This window comes from Schistocerca americana, chromosome 5 (genome assembly GCF_021461395.2).
Source record: "Schistocerca americana isolate TAMUIC-IGC-003095 chromosome 5, iqSchAmer2.1, whole genome shotgun sequence".
Lineage (NCBI taxonomy): Eukaryota > Metazoa > Arthropoda > Insecta > Orthoptera > Acrididae > Schistocerca > Schistocerca americana.
This window is the reverse complement of record NC_060123.1, coordinates 321,190,002-321,212,057: the sequence shown is the minus strand read 5'-3', so window position 1 is coordinate 321,212,057 and position 22,056 is coordinate 321,190,002.

Genomic DNA, 22,056 nt, shown 5'->3' with positions numbered 1-22,056 from the left:
CGTCGAGGAGAGCGTTTGTATAGGGTAGCTCTCCTTTTTAATATGGTGGAACTGCATAATTATTCTGCATAGGCTGCACAGAGAATTTTTCTGTGTGTATGTATTCTTTTGCTGAAAGAATACGCATTGTGTCACTATTGTAATATTTTGTGTCCACCAGCATCGTCTCCATTTCTCCTCCGTTTCCCATGATAATCTCTGCAAAGTATGAATCTATCATTCAGTGGAACAGAGACCCCTATGTGCTCTATAGCAGCGTAGTACCAAACTTCCCAACTTTCTCCAAGGGGCTCTTGCAAGGTGGTAATTTTTGCCAAACCATTACGCTGCTTTTTTCTCGGCAGTATCAGAAATGGGAACAAATCCCCCGTCCCCACTTACACTCCATCAGTAAAGAGATAGTTCGTTGTGGAAATCGGCCGTTGCTGGTTTCTTTTAGCTGCTGATAAGTTTAAATCTGTGCGATTTAGGGCACTTCACGTCTTTTTTCGCCAAACGCTGGGAGATGTCTGTCAATCAACAGTAAAAAAGAAAAGATATCCCTTCCATCTCGGCTAGCCTTTCTTGAAGCGACACTGTGGATCCTACTGCCGACCTTACAAGACTTAATGTTCCTTGGAACACAACTTACAGTTGTTCCAGTTAGTGCGGAGATACGGCTCTTTTTGTCAGTTATGATGCGATCGTTTAGTTTACTTCACGGCAAGTTCAGGAGCAGTTTTATTTCGTTTTGTTCTGTTTTTCAGTTAATTTTCAAGGTTAATTATTAAACTAAGCCTCTGTTTTTGTTCATTGTGGAAGTGAAAGTGTCCAATAAGTCTTGGTCTCTTATTGATTGGACATCTACCGACTTTTGCTTAATAATAATGTACCTTTTAAATTGCTGAGAATAAAGATATTGTTTTAAAACACTTTTGAATCGTAGCGAGATAAAGATCTCCATGTAACGAACCACGTATAAATGGTATAATTATAACTTGTTTGTTCTATATATTGCCTTCAGCAATCGCACATTGGTCACGGAATCTGGGATCTGTATCTCTCGTTTCTGAGATGTGAAGAACAATTTGTGCTGCTTTACCATCATGTGTGAACGTGACCATGTGTGAACGCACTGCCGGTGTAGATCATTGATTGGGTAGATTATTTAATTCTCAACAGAATGACCTACAGTCTGAATAACATTTGTGGGACAGAATGAGATATATGGAATTTAGAAATTGTAGTGGGAGGGCTTTGGCTTTGGGACCTCTCTGCTTCTCTGTGTAGCTACAGTGGTGGTAGAACTAATTGTTTTCTTCGCTTGTTAAGTTACGTATGGTTATATTTAAACACCAATGCAGGATTATCCTCATTTTGCGTAATTTCAAGATTTTTCTTAACCCGGTCATTGAATTCATTGTGCTGGTTTCCCTTGAAATTTTTGTTTTAAACCTATAAATTCGCCGATGAGTTGATATAAGTTCATATATTTCATGTGGAATATAAACCATGACAATACATTGATAGTAGCAATGATAAATGCTTTATAAACATTTTAGTTCATCTCATCCTCTCTTTTACTGTTGTAGTTCGCCTCAAAAGATATAGAGAAGGAACGTTAGATACATTGTGACATTTAATGTTGTTCCTCAACTGAGCAATTAAGTGTTGCACACCACATCTCCTTGCAGTCGGTTCACATCGCAGTATCTAATATTAGAGTTCATTATAAAATGTCTCAATCATCTGACATGGAAGATGAGATGGAAACGTACCTTACGCAAAACTACTTGTTTCCTTCCTTTAGTCAGATAGGGAAATTAAAAAGTCCACACCATATAACAGCTTGATTGTCTACATCACATAGAATTTATTCACCGATTTCTACGTATTTTCTTTATATAAATTTATTCAATAGGTAACTTGCATTTAATAATACACTTTATGATACCCATTGAAGATCTAAAGAGTAGCAATCTTTCAATTGGCAGTTTTTATCATCAATAGTTGTATACCTGAAGAAGCGATGTCACCTCCATTCAGTACTTCATTTTACTAATGTTATGTAGTTAAAAGTCTGTCGAATGTGATATCTAATTTGACGAATTCTGCTGCCTCTTTTGGGGTTTGGCAAGTGCGATAATGAAATGCATCATAAATGTGCAAATGGAATTAAAGCTGAATCAAAATTCTAACGAATCTGCAACACAATGGAGTTTTAAATATGATGGTAAAACTGTACCGTTCGTTGCAACATTTGTGAATCAGTTCAGTTTGCTTTCTCCAGAAATCTGAAACATTCCATTTATAGACACGTCTTCGTAGTCCTTCCTTTTGACTGGACGTCTTGTGGAGGCGTTTCCTTTTCTTACAATACAGACATATCTTCGTGCAGAATGAGAAAGTATTTTCTTTGGCTTTCTAGTCACGCTTCATGGTTTAGTTAGACTAGATTATGAGTACTAAGCTCATTAGCTGGCACAATAGGAAAGTTTAGGTATTGGTAACAGAGGGCAAGACACATTAGCCAGCATACTTCAAAAATTTAGGTAGAGGTCACTGAACACGAGAATCATTAGCTGACAGGCTTGGAAACTTCAGGTGGAGGTCACAGAATGCAAAACACTTTAACCAGCACACTTGCAAAATTTAGGTAGAGATCACCGAGTACAAGACGCTTTACTGTAATCAGTACTCATTGATAATTTAGGCTGAGGCCAGATAATACCAGGCTCTTCAGCAGGAACTATTGGAAAGTTTAGGTACAGCTCACTGAATACAAAGCTCTTTATACAGCACACTCGGAAAATTTAGACAGATGTCAATGAGTACAAGGCTGCTCAGTAGCAACCTTGGAAAGCTTAGGAAGACGTCTCTGAGTACAAAGCCCTTTCGCAGGAAAGCTCGGAAACGTTAGGTTGGTTGGTTGGTTGGTTTGGGGAAGGAGACCAGACAGCGTGGTCATCGGTCTCATCGGATTAGGGAAGGATTAGAAAGGATGTCGGCCGTGCCCTTTCAGAGGAACCATCCCGGCATTTGCCTGGAGTGATTTAGGGAAATCACGGAAAACCTAAATCAGGATGGCCGGACGCGGGATTGAACCGGCGTCCTTCCGAATGCGAGTCCAGTGTCTAACCACTGCGCCACCCAGCTCGGTAAACGTTAGGTAAAGGTCACTTAGTACAAGGCACTTTATTCCACGCACACGGAGTATTTAAAGGTCTTTACATCCACATCTACGTCTAAGTAGATACGCCGTAAGCCATTGTTCGGTGCGTGGCGGAGAGGACCCTATACCACCTCACGTCATTCGCTTCCTGTTCCAGTCGCAAATGGAGCGAGGGAAAATCGACTGTCTGTATGTCCGTATGAGCTCTAATTTCTATTATCTTTATGGTCTTTACGCTCAATGTATGTTGGCGGTAGTAGAATCGTTCGACAGCCAGCTTCAAATGGCGGTTCTCTAAATTTTCTCAATAGTTTTTCCCGAAAAGAACGTCGCCTTCCCTAGAGGGATACTCATTTGTGTTTCCGAAGCACCTCCTTAACACTTAACATGTTGTTCGAACCTACCGGTAACAGATCTAGTAGCCCGCCTCTGAATTGCTTCGATGTCTTCCTTCGATCTGATATGATACGGACCCCAAACACCCGAGAAAAACTCAAGAATAGGAAGCACCAGCGTCCTATATGTGGTTTCCTTTACAGCTGAAACACTCTGTGCTAAAATCTCCCAATAAAGTAAAACGGTTCTCCCACGCTCATTCCATCTCATACCTGTGCAGCGTTACGCCCAGATATTTAAACGACTTAACTGCGCCAACCAGGACGCTACTACTGTATCCGAACATCACGGGTTTGATCTGCCTACTCATCCTCATTAACATACGTTTTTCCACATTTAGGGCTAGCTGCCATTCGTCACACCAACTGGAAATTTGGTCTAAGTCGTATCTCCGCACAGTCACTCACACCTTACCGTACACCATGGCATCATCAGCAAACAGCCGCAGACTGTCCACCAAATCAGTTATGTGTATAGAGAACAACAGCAGTCCTATCACACTTCCCTGGGGCACTCCTGACGATACCCTTGTCTCTGATGGACACTGAACGTCGAGGACAACATACTAGGTTCTATTATTTAAGAAGCCTTGGAGCCACAGAAGTATCTGTGAACCTGTTCCATATGCTCGTACCTTCGTTAAAAGAGTTCAACGAGGCACCGTGTCAAATGCTTTCCGGAAATCCAGAAACGTACAATCTACTCGTTGCCATTCATCCGTAGTTCTCAGTATATCATGTGAGAAAAGGACAAGCTGACTTTCACACGAGCGATTTTTTCTAAAACTATGCTGACTCCTGGAAATAAGCTTCTCACCCTGAAGAAAGTTTATTACATTCGAACTGAGAATATGTCCATGAATTCTGCAACATAAATATGATAGGAATATTGGTCTGTAATTTTGGGCGTCCGTTCTTTTACCCTTTTATGTACCGGAGTCTAGGCTAAGTAAGAAGTCAGTGCCGTAGAGTATTCTTTGTGTCCAACTGGCATTATATCCGGACTTCGTGATTTATTTATTTTGAAATCTTTCAATTGTTTCTCTACTCCAGGGATGCTTATTACTATATCGCTCGTACGGGAGTTTGTCCGATGGTCAGATGACGGTATGTTTGTACGAGTCTCCTGTGTAAATGATTTCTTGAAAGCGGCTTTCGTTTTGCTATCTTCAACTGCCACACCAGACTAGTCAACAGGTGTCTGAATGGAAGCCTTAGACTCCCTTAGCTGTTTTACATTAGACCAGAATTTCCTCGGGTTCTCTGTCAGGTCTTTTGTTAAGGTGTGACGGTGGTAGTTGTTGTATGCTTCGCACATAGCTCTTTTCACAGACGGTCGAAACGCTACTAAGCTTCGCTTGTCGTCATTTGTGCGTTCCCTTTCGAATCGAGAGTGCAGCAGCCTCTGTTTCCTCAGTATCCTCCGAATTTTGTTTATGGCCATGGTTGGTTTTTCACGTCCTTTACTCAATTACTAGGCACGTAACTCTCAAGATCACGAATAAAATCTACTTAAACTTTGGCCATAATTCCTCTACATCCAGCTTACCTTAACTAAGTGATGCCAATTCATTGTCTAAGTGAGATGCTAATAACTCTCTCCTAGAATTCTTGACTGATTTATTTTCGTACTCATTTTGCTATGATCAAATCATGACCGCTAATCGCTGTTTCTATACTGAGATTGTCGATAAGGTCCGACGTGTTTGTAGCTACAAGATCTTAGATAATTCTGTTGCATACCATGCTCAGATAGTTTATGTCGGGGCCACTGAGCTCTTTATGTGACATGATCAAAAAATTTATGTAGAGGCCACTATGTACAACGCTCTTTAGCAGGAACAATAGGAAAGTTTAGGAAGAGGTCACTGAGTATAAGGCTCTTTAGATGACAACACAGAAAATTTAGGTAGAGGTCACTAATCACAAGGCTCTTTAGCAAGCATGCTAGGGAACGTTAGGGAGTGGTCACAGTGGACGAGGCTCCTTAGCCAGCACGTTCTCTAAAGTTCGGCAGAGATCACTGATAATGAGACACTTTAGCAGTTACGCTCGAAAAATTTATGTGGAAATCAGTTAGTGCGATGCTCTTTAGATGACTCAGCCGGAAAATTAAGTTAGAGGTTACAGAATATGAGGATTTTTAAGTGACATGCTTGGGAAAAATAGCTAGAGGACAATGAGCAAGGGGGCTATTTAGCCGCCACACTTGAGAGATTTGGGCAGATTTGGCTGCGAAAACCTCTGTGGCCGACGTGCTCCGAAAATGTAGACAGAGGTCATTGAGTACGAGTTTGTACAGCTGGCTCGATCAGAAAGCGTGCTACTCAGCTGAATATCTCGATGTTGAGGAATCTGGAATTCTTACTTTCCAGTAGGGAATGTACAAGAACTCTGTTTGACGTAATCTACACACATCAAAAAGAGTTTTGCATCATCTCGGTTCCGAGAGTTTCGGAGCCTGTACAGAAAATTGGAATAGAGATCAACATAACGCATCACTTCCGCCCTTTTTATTGCTCATAAAAATTGCACATTGCATGTTGTACCATCATAAGTGAGACCTTCATAGGTAGTCGTCCAAATTGCTGTACACACCGGTACCTCTAAGAACCATTAGGACGTCCTCTTGCATCGATGCGTGCCTGTATTGTCGTGGCATACTAACCGCAAGTTCATCAAGGCTCTATTGGTCCAGACTGTCCAACTCTTCAACGGCGATTCGGCGTAGATCCTTCAGCGTAGTTTGTGGGTCACGTCGTCCATAAACAGCCCTTTTCCATGTATCTCAAGCATGTTTGATAGGGTTCATGTCTGGGCAACATGCTGGCCACTTTAGTCGAGCGATTTTGTTATCCTAAAGGAAGTCATTCACGATGGGGGCGTGAATTTTAGTCCATGAAGACGAATGCCTCGCCAATATTCTGCCAATGTGGTTAAACTATCGGTTGGAAAATGGCATTCACGTATCGTACAGCCGGATTCCATGACCACCAGCGGCCCCACATAACGCCACCTCAAAACAACAGGGAACCTACACCTTGCTGCACTCACTGGACAGTGTATCTAAGGCGTTCAGCCTGACCGGGTTGCCACCAAACACGTCTCCGACGATTGTCTGGTTGAAGTCAAATGCGACACACATCGGTGAAGATAACGTGATGCCAATACTGGGTGGTTCATTCGGCCTGTTGTTGGGCCCATCCCTACCGCGCTGCATGGTTTCGTGGTTGCAAAGATGGACCTCGCCTTGGACGTCGGTAGTGAAGTTGCGCATCATGCAGCCTATCGCGTACATCTTGAGTCGCAACACGATGTCCTGTGGATGCAGGAAAAGCATAATTCAGCATGGTGGCGTTGCTCCACCTCAATTGTGCATCGGATCGAACAGAGCTTGGCTGATAGACACACATACATTATTCCAGTTTGCTGGAACGGTATGTCAGAGTCGATTTATGATAGTAGTTGGCGAGTGGTGACATGCTGTTCTCTTGGTAGCTTGTGAAATATCATCAAAAGTTGACCGACCTGTAGATCGTGCAACCAGAGCATCAGTCAAACCCTTTTTGTCTAAAGGTCTTACGTAATTGAGAGGTAATGTCATGAACATGTCGAAGACAGGGCACAGCTGCGGTTTAACTCTTTCAAGTTTGGTAGTACAATTAGTGTACCACCTTATGTTGCACCGAGGTTCTACGGTGGTACATTATTTGTACGACCAATTTGGATGCGTCGAACAGCGGTTTCTAGTGGTAGATTACTTGAACTACTAGCAGGGCATGTTCTTTATAGTTTTTAGATGTATGAACCATATTGCAGTTGTTACTGCGTTCTTGTAGCAGCACCAGTACCTCATATTTCTACGTCAGGGGCGCTCAAGTACACTGTGGAGACATTGTTTGTGCAACAATGTTATTTGTTACCTTCTAACGGAAGTTTCCAACAAAATTTCTATTGGAATATGTAAGTTCATTCGTTTATTGTAGTTTTTTGTGTTGTTCCGACTATTTCTATGAGAAATTATTAAAATGTATCTAATTATTCATCGGTTCAAAATATGTACCACTGTACCACAAGTCAGTCTACTTCAAACATAGGTAAATCTTACTCTTTACTTTTCAGTAATAATGAGGGGTCAGAGAAAGCTGACTGAGTCTGAAATTTTGAAAGCCCTTGAAGAGGATATTACATCTGACATTTCATTTGATAGTGGGGACGGGGATGACACCAATGATAATTCTTATTGTCTGGAACCAACTACATCCAAAACTATTCTGTTTGATTCTGATACGTCACGTGATTCTGAGGATGAGTGCCCAGCTACCGTTTCAGTGATTGGATCACCAGAGACTGAGCTAAGTCAAACCGTCACAGTGCACCAGAATCCATCTGAGATTGCTGATCATCAGTCGAAGACTGCACATAAGTGGAGCAAAACTGGACGTCCTGCTGATAGCCCTGCATTTACTTCCCAGTGTGGTACCAGTGTTTTTATTGTGGAGTTAGGCACACCATCAAGATACCAATTATTAGGAGTTCTGCTTTCAGATGATATTATGGATTTATTTCTGTTTCAGACGAACTTATGGGCACAACAGTCGTCTCTAACTACTGGTAAACCTTATGTGCCAGCATCCATGGAAGAATTAAAAACTTTCTTAGGGATAAATATCTTGATGGGCATAAAACCGATCCTAGTTACAGAGACTACTGGAGTTCAGATGTTGATCTACATGATAGTTACGTGAGTCAGCTGATGTCAAGGAGGCATTTCGAATGATTTCTCACCAACTTACATTTGAATGACAATAGTAAAATGCCACAACGAGGAGACACCAACTATGATAAACTTTATAAGTTGCGTCCATTTCTAGAAAGAATTTCACATAACTTTCAGTAAGTACTTGCCAAAGAAGCCTATCAAGAGAGGCTACAGGGTGTGAATACTAGCAGACAAATTTGGCTATTCATGGAAATTGGATGTTTACACAGGAAAGAAAGATAATGTTGTGAAAAAGAAATTGGGAGAAAGAGTTGTGAAAGATCTCACTGAAAATATTAAAGGTAAGGGTCACAGAGTTTACTTTGATAATTATTTCAGTAGCCCAGATATCCTTCGATATTTGAAAGAAAACAAAATGCATGCTTGTGGTACAGTGAATCCAAGTAGAAAATCATTACCTATGCTGAAAAGTGACAAGGAAATGAAAAGGGGTGTTTATGTTTGGGCTACTAGCACTTAATCCAAATGAATGTCTGGCAGTGGACGAATCTATGATTAAATTTAAAGGAAGATCTTCTATAAAACAGTACTTGACAAAGAGGCCTATCAAGAGAGGCTATAACCGACAGAGGTGGCGCAGTGGTTAGCACACTGGACTCGCATTGGGGAGGATGACGGTTCAATCCCGTGTCCGGCCATCCTGATTTACGTTTTCCGTGATTTCCCTAAATCGCTCCAGGCAAATGCCGGGATGGTTCCTTTGAAAGGGCATGGCCGATTTCCTTCCTAGTCCTTCCCTAATCCGATGAGAGCGATGACCTCGCAGTTTGATCTCTTTCCTCAAGCAACCCCCCCCCCCCCCAAGAGGCTACAAGGTGTGGGTACTAGCAGACAAATCTGGTTATGCATGGAAATAGGATACTTACTCAGGAAAGAAAGATGAAGTGGAAAGATAAGAGATCCGTCCATCTGCTTTGAAATTTCCATGATCCAAATCAAACAACAGAGGTTAGAAGAAAGGAAAAAGATGGAAATTAAATAACAGCTTCTTGCCTCATTTCTCTCTGCGATTACAATGCCAACGTGAATTGTGTAGATAAATTTGACCAGCTGAAGGGCGTATATGAAACTGACAGAAAGAGCAGAAAGTGGTGGCACAGAATATTTTGGTACTTTATTGATGCCACCGTAGTGAATGCTTTCATCATCCATAAAGGAATGAAGTTGCCTAAGATGACTCTGAAGGACTTGAGAAGAGAAATCGCAAGGAATTTACTGGAACCTGCCTTGGTAGCTTTTTAGAGGTAAAATTCAAAGTCTGAGCAGCCATCTCCAGTGCAACAAGAAGAAACCCAATGTTCCGAAATCTGTGTATCTTGAAAGTTCATCTCATCAGCCAGACAGATCTACAAGGAGGAGATGTGCGGCATGTAGTTCCAAGAAACAACAAATTCGCACCGACTGGATGTGTTGTGTGTGTAAGGTTCCTCCATGCTTAGAGAAAAGGAAGACATGCTTCAAAGACTATCATGCATCTTGATGCACGGTGGTAACAAAAAGTGAACCACCCCCTTGTGACCAACAATGATTATAAAAATTGAATTTTTGTGTACAATGGTAATAATTATGTTCATTATATTATAAATATGTTGCTTGTATGAATTTTTTACAATAAAAGTAAGTCGTGTACTTTTAGAACTGTTTTTTGGTCAAATTAGGTGTACGTGAAAGAGTTAAAAGGTGTCAAAAGTGTAACTACTGTGGTCCAGCTATGGGAATCACAGGTGAACGTGTAATGTATTCAACGTCGCCCCATTACTGTCACACCAGTATTCCAGCAGGGCAGTCAATCTCGCCACGACCGTTTTAGTCGGGACGCTCCGAACACGGATACGTCAATCTTGAAGTGTGCAGAACCGAGACCCCTCCGTAAAGACAACTTGACGCCGCCGCTTTGTCCGTTGTTCCTGTTGGGAGCACAATCTGACGAAGCCTTTCTCTGCTACTACACTGAGGGAAGCCCAAACGACGCTCACTGTCCCCACTGCCCGTGATGCTCCGGCCGTGGCTTTGCTGTTTGCGTACTTTCATCATCCCAGAGAAGTCCATTTCGTGCTTCTGCACCACCAAGGGAGCAGTTGTCTCTCAGAGGACACTAGACGCTTGAGACCATTGAGATCTCTCACGACGTTGACTACTACAATCTGCACCCACCGATATTTCCTTAAATAGTACTCTGTGGCACTATTCCCTTACTTAGCTTGAATTTATAGCGAATATCTCGCACAGCACAAAATCCCAAGCGTCTGGAAGAAAGGGCAGGTGATTTCTCTACGTAAGAAGGTTAAAAGAATGGACAGGCAAAATTATAGACCAATATCCTTAACACCAGCTTGCTGCAGATTTCTTTGACACATTCTGGTTCGAAGATAATAAATTTTCGAGAGATGGAAAAGCTCCTGTCCTGGAATCAGCACAGCTCTAGAAAGCATCGCTCGTGTGAAACTCAGCTTGCTCTTTTCTCACATTATATCCCACAAAACGTGGATTAAAGGCAGCAAGCAAATTCCATATTTGTAGGTTTCGGAAAAGCATTTGATACGGTGTCCCACTGCCGACTGTTAACCGAGCATATATTACACGTTCGCAGGGTTGTGAATCGCTCGAAGACAGTTAGAGTAATAGAGCTCTGTACATTTTCCTCGATGGCCTGTGTTCAATAGAGACAAGGGTATCGTCAGGGGTGCCCCAGAGAGGAGTGACAGTAGAACTGTTATTTTCTATATACACTGAAGAGCCAAAGAAGCCAGTGCAACTGCCTAGTATCGTGTAGAGCTTCCGGGAGTGCGCAAAAGTGCACACAGCATGGCAAGGACTCGACTAATGTCTGAAGTATTGCTGGAGGTAACTGACACCACGAATCCTGCACGACTGTCCATAAATCCGTAAGAGTTCGAGGGGATGGAGATATCTTCTGAACAGCACTTTGTAAGGCATCCCAGATATGCTCAATAATTTTCGTGCCCTGGGGAGTTTGGTGGCCAGCGGAAGTGTTTAAACTCAGAAGAGTGGTTCAAATGGCTCTGAGCACTACGGGACTGAACATCTGAGGTCATCAGTCCCCTAGAACTTAGAACTACTTAAATCTAACTGACCTAAGTACATCACACACATCCACGCCCGAGGCAGGATTCCAACCTGCGACCGTAGCGGTCGCGCGATTCTATACTGATACGCCTAGAACCGCTCGGCCACGCCGTCCGGCTCAGAAGAATGTTCTTGGAGCCGCTCTATAGCGATTCTCGACTTGTGGGGTGTTGCTTTGTCCTGCTGGAATTGCCCAAGTCCGTCGGAATGCACAATGGACATGAGTAGGTGCAGGTGATCAGACAGGACGCTTATGTACGTGTCACCTGTTACAGTCGTATCTAGACGTATCAGGAGTCCCATATCACTCCAACTGCTCACACCTCATACCACTGCAGAGCCTCCACCAGCTCGAACAGTCCCCCGCTGACATGCAGTGTCCTTGGATTCATGAGGTTGGCCGGGCCGGACGGAGTGGCCGTGCGGTTCTAGGCGCTACAGTGTGGAGCCGAGCGACCGCTAAGGTCGCAGGTTCGAATCCTGCTTCTGGCATGGATGTGTGTTATGTCCTTAGGTTAGTTAGGTTTAATTAGTTCTAAGTTCTAGGCGACTGATGACCTCAGAAGTTAAGTCGCATAGTGGTCAGAGCCATTTGATTCATGAGGTTGTCTCCATACCCGTACACGTCCATCCGCTCGATTTAATTAGAAGCGAGACGTGTCCGAACAGGCAGCAGGTTTCCAGTCATTAACAGTCAAGTACAGTGTCGACGGGCCCAGGTGAGGCGTAAAGTTTTGTGTGGTGCAGTCATCCAGGGCACACGAGGGGGCCTTCAGCTCCAAAAGCCTATATCGACGATGTTTCTTTGAATGGTTCCCACGATGACACTTGTTGATGGCCCAGCGTTGAAATGTGCAGCAGTTTGCGGAACGTTTACACTTCTGTCACGTTCAACGATTCTCTTCAGACGTCTTTGGTCTGGCTCTTGCAGGATGTTTATCCGGCCGCATTCATGTCGGAGACTTGATGTTTTATCGGATTCCTAATATTCAGGTATACTCGTGAAATGGTCTTGTGGGGAAATCCCCACTTCATCGCCACCTTGGAAATGCTGTGTCTCATCGCTCGTGCGCCGACTATAATACCACTCCATTTAACTCTTGATAACCTGCAATTGTAGTAGCAGTACGTCATCTACATCTACATCCATGCTCCGCAAGCCACCTGACGGTGTGTGGCGGAGGGAACATCTGTACCAAACACTTGTTTTCACACGTATACGTTGCCAACCGCATCCCCGTATTTTAGCTATTTACATATCTCTGTATTTGAATACGCTTGGCTACACTAGTTTCTTTGTCACCTTAGTGTAGATAAATGATCTGGACATCAGTTAAGACTTGAGGGATTAACTTCCATCGTCCTCATGGAGGTGTAGAGGGTAAAAACTGTACAGGAAGACGGACATTGCTTTATATCAAGCAGATAATTGAGGACGTAGGTTGTAATTCCTACAATGAAGTGAAAAGTTTGGAACAGGAGAGGAATCGTGGCAGGTGGCATCAAACCACGTAGGAAACTGATGATTAAATGGTTCAAATGGCTCTGAGCACTATGCGACTTAACTTCTGAGGTCATCAGTCGCCTAGAACTTAGAACTAATTAAACCTAACTAACATAAGGACATCACACACATCCATGCCCGAGGCAGGATTCGAACCTGCGACCGTAGCGGTCGCTCGGTTCCAGACGGCAGCGCCTAGAACCGCACGGCCACTCCGGCCGGCTACTGATGATTAAAAAAGAAAGAAAAAACGACCTGGTGCATGGGATGGGTCGCAATCTATGGCTGTTCACTGATGGTGCTATGGTGTTTGGGAAGGGGAAGATTACGTCGTTGAGTGACTGTAAGGAGATACGAGATGACTTAGAAAAAATTTCTACTTCTTGTGATGAATTGTATCTACTCTTAAATGTAGAAAAATGAAAGTAAATGTAGATGAGTACGAAAAACAAACCCTTAATGTTCCGATACTGCTTTTTTACTAGTGTGTTATTTGACAGAGCAACATCCTTGAAGAATTTATGCGTAACGGTGTAAAGCGATATGAAAATGGACGAAAATGTAAGGATTCTATTAGAGAAGGTGAATGATCGATTTCGTTTTATTCGAGAATTGTAGGAATGTGTGATTCGTCTATAAGGAGACCGCATATGTTTCACTAGCGCGACATGTTATTGAGTACTGCTTTTGTGTTTGGGATCACCACCAGGTCGAATTAAAGGAAAAAATTCGAAGTTGTCCATAGGCGGTCTGCTGGATTTGTAACCGATGGTTCGAACAGAACGCTAGTATTACTGAGATGCATCTGGAACTCATATGCGAAATTTTAGAGGGAAGGCGACGTTCTCTTAGAGGAACGAAGTTGAGAAAATGAAGAGGACCGGAATTTGACGCTAACTGCAGAAGGATTCTACTCCCGCTAACGTACGTTTCACATAAGGACCACGAAGATAAAAGAAAGTAGGGCACATGCGGAGGCATATAGACAGTCATTTACGAGAATAATTCACGTAGAGAACAGCAGTTTTTCTCGACCACAAGTAACTTTTATTCTTGTGGTTACTGGGTTCGGCCAGTTACCAACCATATTCAGACATACTGAAACATGGACATACAAAGGATTACATTTGTTACAATAATGTATATTCAGATTTATTAGACGAAAGTTAATAACAAATGAAGAAATTGGTGCCTTATATTATGTAAAGTAACTGCTGTAAGCAGCATTTCGTCAATCTGGTGATAAAAATATAAATAAAAACATATAACCAATCATAATCGAATGCGAGAACACCGATGGCTGTCTGTAGATGGCAACTCGTAATTGCAAGGCAACAAAGATGGTGGTTAAGTGACACTAATCGTTACCATGGAGGCGACGTGGTCATATCGATATGCGCCTTCCTGCAGAAGAGCATTTGACGGATGTCAAATATGTGCTGACATGCAGGTAGACATGTTGAAATATGTGCTAGATGTTGCGTATTGCTCCTAGAGCGCAGTGGCAGTGGAAATACTGCTTGACTGATGCTATTATTTACCATCGAAGCAGCATGGAGTTATCTTGGTTGGTCGGTTGAGTTGTTGGAGGGAACCAAACAGCGAGGTCATCAGTCCCTTTGGATTAGGGAAGGATGGGCAATGATGTCGGTAGCGCCCTTTCGAAGGAGCCATTCCGGCATTTGGCTGAAGTGATTTAGGGACATCACGGAAAATCTAAACCGTCGTCCTCCAGAATGTGTATCCAGTATGCTAACCACTGGAGGTGTCGATGTGCATGTTTGACAGGTGAAGATTTCAAAGTTGCGACAACGACTAGTTATTAAAGAATACTATCGTGCAAGTAAGAGGACTGTCGTACTATGTTTTAGTTCCCCTAGGTGACAGTGACCAAGTAATCAAGAACATAACAACTAAAGTAGGATTCATGATATCTAAATCACGAGGAAAAAAAATGAACTCAGTACATCAGATTCCTTCTTTTATTATTTCTTTTGTTATTTATTATATTAGATGGATTTTATATGTTACTACTTTTTGTACAAATGTCTCTTAATTCATTGTAGGCTCACATTTAGGTTTGATGTCTGAAGATTGTCAGTAACGGACCGAAACCTGTAACAACTAAAGTAGAACTTTTCGCGGTCGCTACTGTTTATGTTCATTTTACATAGCTAGTCGGTTTTCCCTCGCTCTCTTTGCGATTGGAACACAAAAGGAAACAGACTATACCTTTCGCCACGCACGCATAGTGGCTTTCGCAGTATTAATGTAGATGTAGATTCCATGTTCAAATTACAGTCTTGAGATGAAGACCTACGTGAGCTGTAATTTCGCTGAATGATGAACCGCGGTGTCGACAGGCTAGGATCCTGCGGCTGTCGAATTGCGTTTCGTGGTTGTAGACCACCTTCTGCTTATACGAGGCATAACACGTTCTTCTTAGAAACCAAATAAGATTCAAATGTCATATCTGTGCGACAGTTACGTCTCTGAACCATTCCTTATACACAGAACACGAAGAATGTAGATGGCGTAACTCCTGCTTTCTTTGTCTGGATGCGCTGAAATGCTGATCATTTTGCAAAATGCTCAAATGTGTGTGAATTCCTAAGGGACCACACTGCTCAGGTCATCGGTCCCTAGACTTACACACTACTTAAACTAACTTATGCTAAGGACAGCATACACACCCATGCCTGAGGGAGGACTCGAACCTCCGGTGGGAGGGGCATGGCAGTCCGTGACAGGACGCATCAGATCCTTTGCATATCCAAGTAAATGTCACAGCTTCATGCCAGTTTGATCTGTGTCGCACGGCGTCTCCATCGTTTTTGCGGTTTTTATGGCCAGCAATGTTCAAGTGTTTTGCACTCGACTTACGATGAGTATTGTCCCACTACATCGTTCGTTTGTTAAACAAAGAGAGTGGGCATACTACAGATTTATCAAAAGGCGCTTGGCATTGGACTTTTTTCTCCAGAAGACAGAACAAGGCGAAACTTAACTTTAGCAGACGTTTTGGTACTATTATTTCAAATGAAGCAATGTGTCAACTGTTATCTGCCCCCAAGGTTTACGTGAGCTGCAATTGAGCTGTATGATACTCACAGACTCTTCTTACATGCCCTTAGAGTCCCACGTCAGACAATGGAAAATCGGGGATGTAATAATGACAGTATTAAGAAATGGACAAAGCGTTAGACGCCGGCCGCGGTGGCCGTGCGGTTCTGGTTCTGCAGTCCGGAACCGCGGGACTGCTACGGTCGCAGGTTCGAATCCTGCCTCGGGCATGGGTGTGTGTGATGTCCTTAGGTTAGTTAGGTTTAAGTAGTTCTAAGTTCTAGGGGACTTATGACCTAAGATGTTGAGTCCCATAGTGCTCAGAGCCATTTGAACCATTTTTTGAAATCGTTAGACACCATACAACGAAAATACTGAGTCGCAGACAGGCACAACAAAAAGACTGCTAAGCAAGTAAGCTTCGGTCAAAAGGCCTTTTTCTGAAGTAGACAGCAAATGTTTGTGTGTGTGTGTGTGTGTGTGTGTGTGTGTGTGTGTTTTTGTGTGTGTGTGTGTGTGGGTGGGTGGGTGGGTAGGTGGGTGGGTGGGTGGGTTGTCTACTTCAGAAGACTTTTGGCAGTAAGCGTACTTCTTTAACAATATTTCTGTTGTGTCTGTCCGTGACTCAGCATCTCCACTTCATATTGAGTAGCAGCCTATCCTATTCATAATACTAGCATCTTTCTGTCTCATAGATTTGATCCGGTTCTCTACATCCTTCTACTGAACTCGGTATCCCAGCTTTCTTTGCCGCCTGACGCTGTAATGGAGACGTATGCCGTAAAGTAGTGTTTCCAGAATACAAATTTGTGCTTTGTCTTTTTATTATTTTATTTCCTTACTGCCGCATAAACGAGGTAAGTCGGTTATCCTGGCAGCGTTAAACAAACAGTTTAATGTTGATACGTGTCTATGTTCCTTTAAAACGTTTGTGCCATACATTCAGTAATAATCAGTTTGGAGCTGCCTTTGCCGATACTGATAGGTCGTTAACGAAATATTAACTCAGTGCTTTATTACATCTTTCTCTCAGCTATTAAACTTTCATGTAATCATTGTGTAATCGGTGAGCTAATTTTGTGTTTGGTTGTTGTATGGATTAAAAATTACCGTCAAAAAACACGTTAACATTGAATAATTTTAATAACAAAATGTGAGTTACGTAATAAAATGTAACATGAAAGTGCCATTCCAATTCTGCGTTTCCCTTTTGTTCAGTTACCCAATATCCACATGTAAATTATGTAATGGTAGTCATTATCATATCAATAATGATGTTGTAAAATATATTTGCAGAACTATACATTCGTTGGTTTTAAAAGTACTTTACTGCTTTTTATCAATGAATTGGTCGCTATACCAATAGACTGCGCTCTTTCAATATGGCTCTGTATGTTTTGGAACCCAAAAAGCTCTTAGAAGAATAATCTGCATGAGGTCGATATTTTGTACTTCGCTGTTCATCGACATTCCAAACATTCATTGGAATTTGCAACTAAATATTTACGATGGCATAAACATTCACGGTTTTACTGCAATTAATTATTCCACATTTTTTAATCTACAGTTTGACAGTCTGTTGCTATAAATCTTTCTGTTTCGGTATTTTTATTATAAAAGAATTCATTTCCTACTCACATGATACACCTAATCGCACGAAATGGTAATTTACCTATTCATGCATAATTTAAGTCATCAAACGGCTAAAAAAATACAGTAACAATAAATGTAGCTATCGTAATAACGAAGTGAAAATTGTACTAGTCACGCGAATGGCAGCGTAAGATAGAGATACTAAGTCAAACTGAAATAATGGATGTCACATAGCCAACAAAAGATTACTGACAAGCTGTTACAAAAGATCAATCAACAGCCAATCGTCAATAGACTGCTAACTACTGTAACATATGGCTTTTCCTAAACCATCAGATTTGTGACTAGTGGGTCTCAAAACTTAATTTTTTAGTCGTAAAGTGTGTGTTGCCATTTCTTCTCGATGAGTGGCACTGCCTCACTGAGTTGCGTCATTCCAATCGGCTGTATTCATTAAAATAGATGCTGAAGTTACTTGCGATACTTATCGCGGTCAGTAATTACCTATTTTAAATGTTTTGAGGGGTTTTTTAAAAATTTAACGACGTACAAACGTCTGAAGTTAAGTAGACTCGTTTCCCGTTAACGGAAACTGTGTAGAAACCACTGTCATGGCATTTTATATGCAAGAGAAGTGTGAGTACGACACATACAAGAGCATTCTTGATGTAATTTGCTGAGGAGCAATTTGCATAAGAAACTAGACCTTTGTGATCGTGTTAGTGTGTTGTATCGAAGTAAGCCACCTTAAAGTTTAGTGTTGGAAGTTAGTATGATCTCTCGACAACAAAGGAAGTCTTATGAAAGTGTGTTCAATTTTAATGTGCCCGAAAGTAGTGATTCGCTAAGACCCAATCTCCTTCTGCAACTTAGAATAGTCTGTACTTCAGATAGCAGTACTAGAACATACACTGTTTTAGAAAACTATGAATTACCTCGAAGAAAACATTGTATCGTCACATAGTCAGTACCGATTCATAAAAAATCGTTCTTTGCAACACAAAGAACTTTTCGTTTTCAGGAAGTCGTAAGTGCTATTTCCAGAGGCTTTGGAATCGATTTCATAGTTTTGAACTTCCAGAAGGCTTCTTATAACGTTTCTCACAAGCGACTACTAATCAAATTGTGTCCCCACGGTGTATCGCCTCAGATGTGCGACTCCGTTCGTGGGTTCCAGTCAGAAAGGTCACAGTTCGTAGTAATTGGCAGAAAGTCATAGAGTACAACGGAAGTGGTACTGGTGCTCTGCAAGAAAATTGTTACAGTTCCTCGGCTTTTCCAAATCTATGTATATGTCTTCGGAGACAATCTGAGCAACCCTCCTAGATTGTTTGCTGATGTGTTGTCATTTACTGTCTCGTAAACTTATGACAAGATCAAAACCAAGTGCAAAATCATTTGGATATCTGTATAGCGCAAAAATGGCAGTTCACTCAAAATGATGAACAGTGTGAAGACACCCATAAGAGTTTTTTCAGCAACCCGTTAAATTTCGGTTGCACGATGATTCACACACAACTAGAGGCTGTCAATTCAACTGAATACCTAGAGATAACAGTCACGAAAACCTTAAATTCGAACGATAACATCAATAATGTTGTGGGAAAGGCGAACTAAGTCCGCGTTTCATTGGCAGAACACTTACAAGACGAAAAAATTCCACTAAAGGTAATTCTCACACTACGCTTGTCCGTCTTGTGCTACAGTATTGTTGTGTGATACGGGATCCTTACCATGTAGGATTGATGAAGGAAATAGAGAGATTTAAAAGAGGTGCAACGACGGTTCTAAACGGTGCTGCTCGTTTTGTACCATGGCGAAAGAGGGAAAAGATTTTCACGGATATAATACACGAGTTGGGGTGGCAATAATTAAAACAAATCCATTTTTTGTGGAGGCAAGATCTTTTCATAAAACTCCAATGTCGAGGCTTCTCCGAATGCATTTATACACTGACGGGAAAACAATCGCAGTACGAAAATATAATTAATGTTGGGTAATGAAGTTTTGGGAATACACCTGCCTATGTAACATAGTTATGTGATTAACATTTGCAACGTGAAATTCTGGTACATTAGTAACCGGTGTAGCAGCCAGAATGTTGAATTCAAGCATGAAAACGTGCATGCACTGTGTCCTATAGTTGCCGGACATAAGTTTGTGGGATGGAGGCCCGTGACTGTTGCACATTGTCGGTCAGTACAGGTTCGGTTAATGCTGTTTGTGGATGGCGCTGGATTTTTCGTCGTATGATGTTCGGTATATACTCAACTGTAGACACATCTGGTGATCGAGCAGTCCAAAGTAACAAGTAAATACTCTGTAGAGCATGTTGGGTTACAACGGCGGTATGTGGGTGAGCGTTATACTATTGGAGAACATGCCATGGAATTCTGGTCATGAACGGCAGCGCAACTGGGAGAATTACCAGAAATTGTCAGTCGTAGTGTGTGGGTACTCCTGCTCTCATACGAAATCTCACCCTAGACCATAATTCCTGCCCTCCAATGAGTTCTCGCTTGACACCACTGGGGTCGCAAATGGTGGTGGTTTTTGGTCAGTGGAATGCCAGATACAAGGCGTCTGGCTCGGAGGAATACCTTAATTAACTGATTCATAACAGTTGGTTATGTCACTGCGTTGCCAAGTGCCGCTCAGATTGTTGCCGCAGATGCAGTACGATGCACCAAAGCCACGTGCTGAACTCGATGGTCTTCCGTCTTGGTAGTGCCGGCGTCTAGTCTTTTTGCGATCGTACATTCTCGTGACCACCGCCACCAGCAGTCGTGTACAGCGGCGACATTCCTGCTAAGTCTTTCTGCAATATCCCAGAAGGAACATCCAGCTCGTAGTAGCCGTATTGCATGACTTTAAGCTCAGTGAGGTGTTGATAACGGCGTCTTCGTCGCCTTAAAGGCATTCTTGACCGACATCAATTCACTACGTCCAATCTCAAACCTAAATAAGGCCCGTGACCTTAGGAGCATGCACTTAAGGCAAACGTGATTTGCGTCCGTATAGTGGCGCAAATAGTGCCATACTCAGACGACTGGCGCGAAATTTGAATGATGTACAAACACATCTACTAGCTTTCGTTTACGTCGCACGTCTCCATATTGGTGTCGAGATTTTCTTCCGGCAGTGTACTTTGTTCCACGCCCACCTACGAAGACAGAAACGGTCATCGCAATAACATAACAGAAATCAGAGTTCGCACGGAGAGATGTAACTGTTCTTTCTCCCTCCGCGCTGTTCGAGAGTGTAGTGGTGGCAAAATAGTGTGAGAATGGCTCCATGAACCCGTTGCCAGGCATTTGCAGTGTGACTTGCTCAGTAGTCATGTAGTCGTAGATGTTATCTGAAATGTAAGACACGGACATTATAAATGCCGTGTGCTCTGACGTATTGATTTCTTTTAGAGCTGGTAGAGGCTGAACTACCTCAAGGACGTTTGTACCATCAGTCTTCCCCACTCACTAGTTGCCTTTCGACAGACAGAAAACCGTAAACATTGCCGATAAAGTTTCGCTGTCTACTTCTGTCCCACTGTCATTGTGAAGTGCTTGAGATTTTGTACCTTCTATAGCGCCATACATCAGCGTTTCACCCGTTTGATCCGCGTGTGGGGTGCGTCAAGAGTGACTGCTCAAACACCTCTATGGGCGCGATAATTAATCTAACCTTACCTTTGCGATAACCTGCGGGAGTAATACGTATTTGACTCTCGATTGTTCCTGTTTTCTTCACGAGACTCAGTAAATAAACTTTCACGTGGTGGTTGGTGTCGGTCTTTAGGCGTGTGCCAGTCAGAAGGTCCTTGACGATCTTCCGCAAATCAAATAAAAAAGTCACCATTCGTGCTGCTCTCTGTTGTATACGTTCAATGTCCCTTGGTATGTGTCCCGCGCACCTGATTAATGTTTTAGTTTGTGTCACACCTAATTTATTTTGACCGTCTTCTATTTGGAATGACTAAATTTTCACATTATCTACTAGTGAACCAAAGGCCGACACTGCCTTACCTAAGACTGAACATATGTGATCGTTCCATTTCAAACTGTAAATATAATACTAGAATAGGAAACAAGTTATCCATCACCCCGCTTTAGTGCAAGAAGTCAGCTGTTCAACCATACAAATCCTTGACCACGATGAGGGTGATCAAAAGTAGTCTCATAATTTCTTACTGAGTTCGCAATATTCGTTGAAGTGTTACATGTCATGCATATTAGATGGTCGACATTCCCGCTTCACTGACGCAGATTGCAAGTTTCAACCATCTGCCGTTGGAGGGCTCTGCATTGCAGTGCGTGACGGCGTTGTGTAACGTCTCTATGTCGGTGCCTAAGAAACAGTGTGCTCTAAGCGACTTTTTTGCCGCAGTAAATGTACCTTCAATTCAGATCTACAAAGAATAAAAGCTTTGTACGGTGATAATTGTACTTATGTCAGTAACATATTACACTGTGTTGTTCATGCT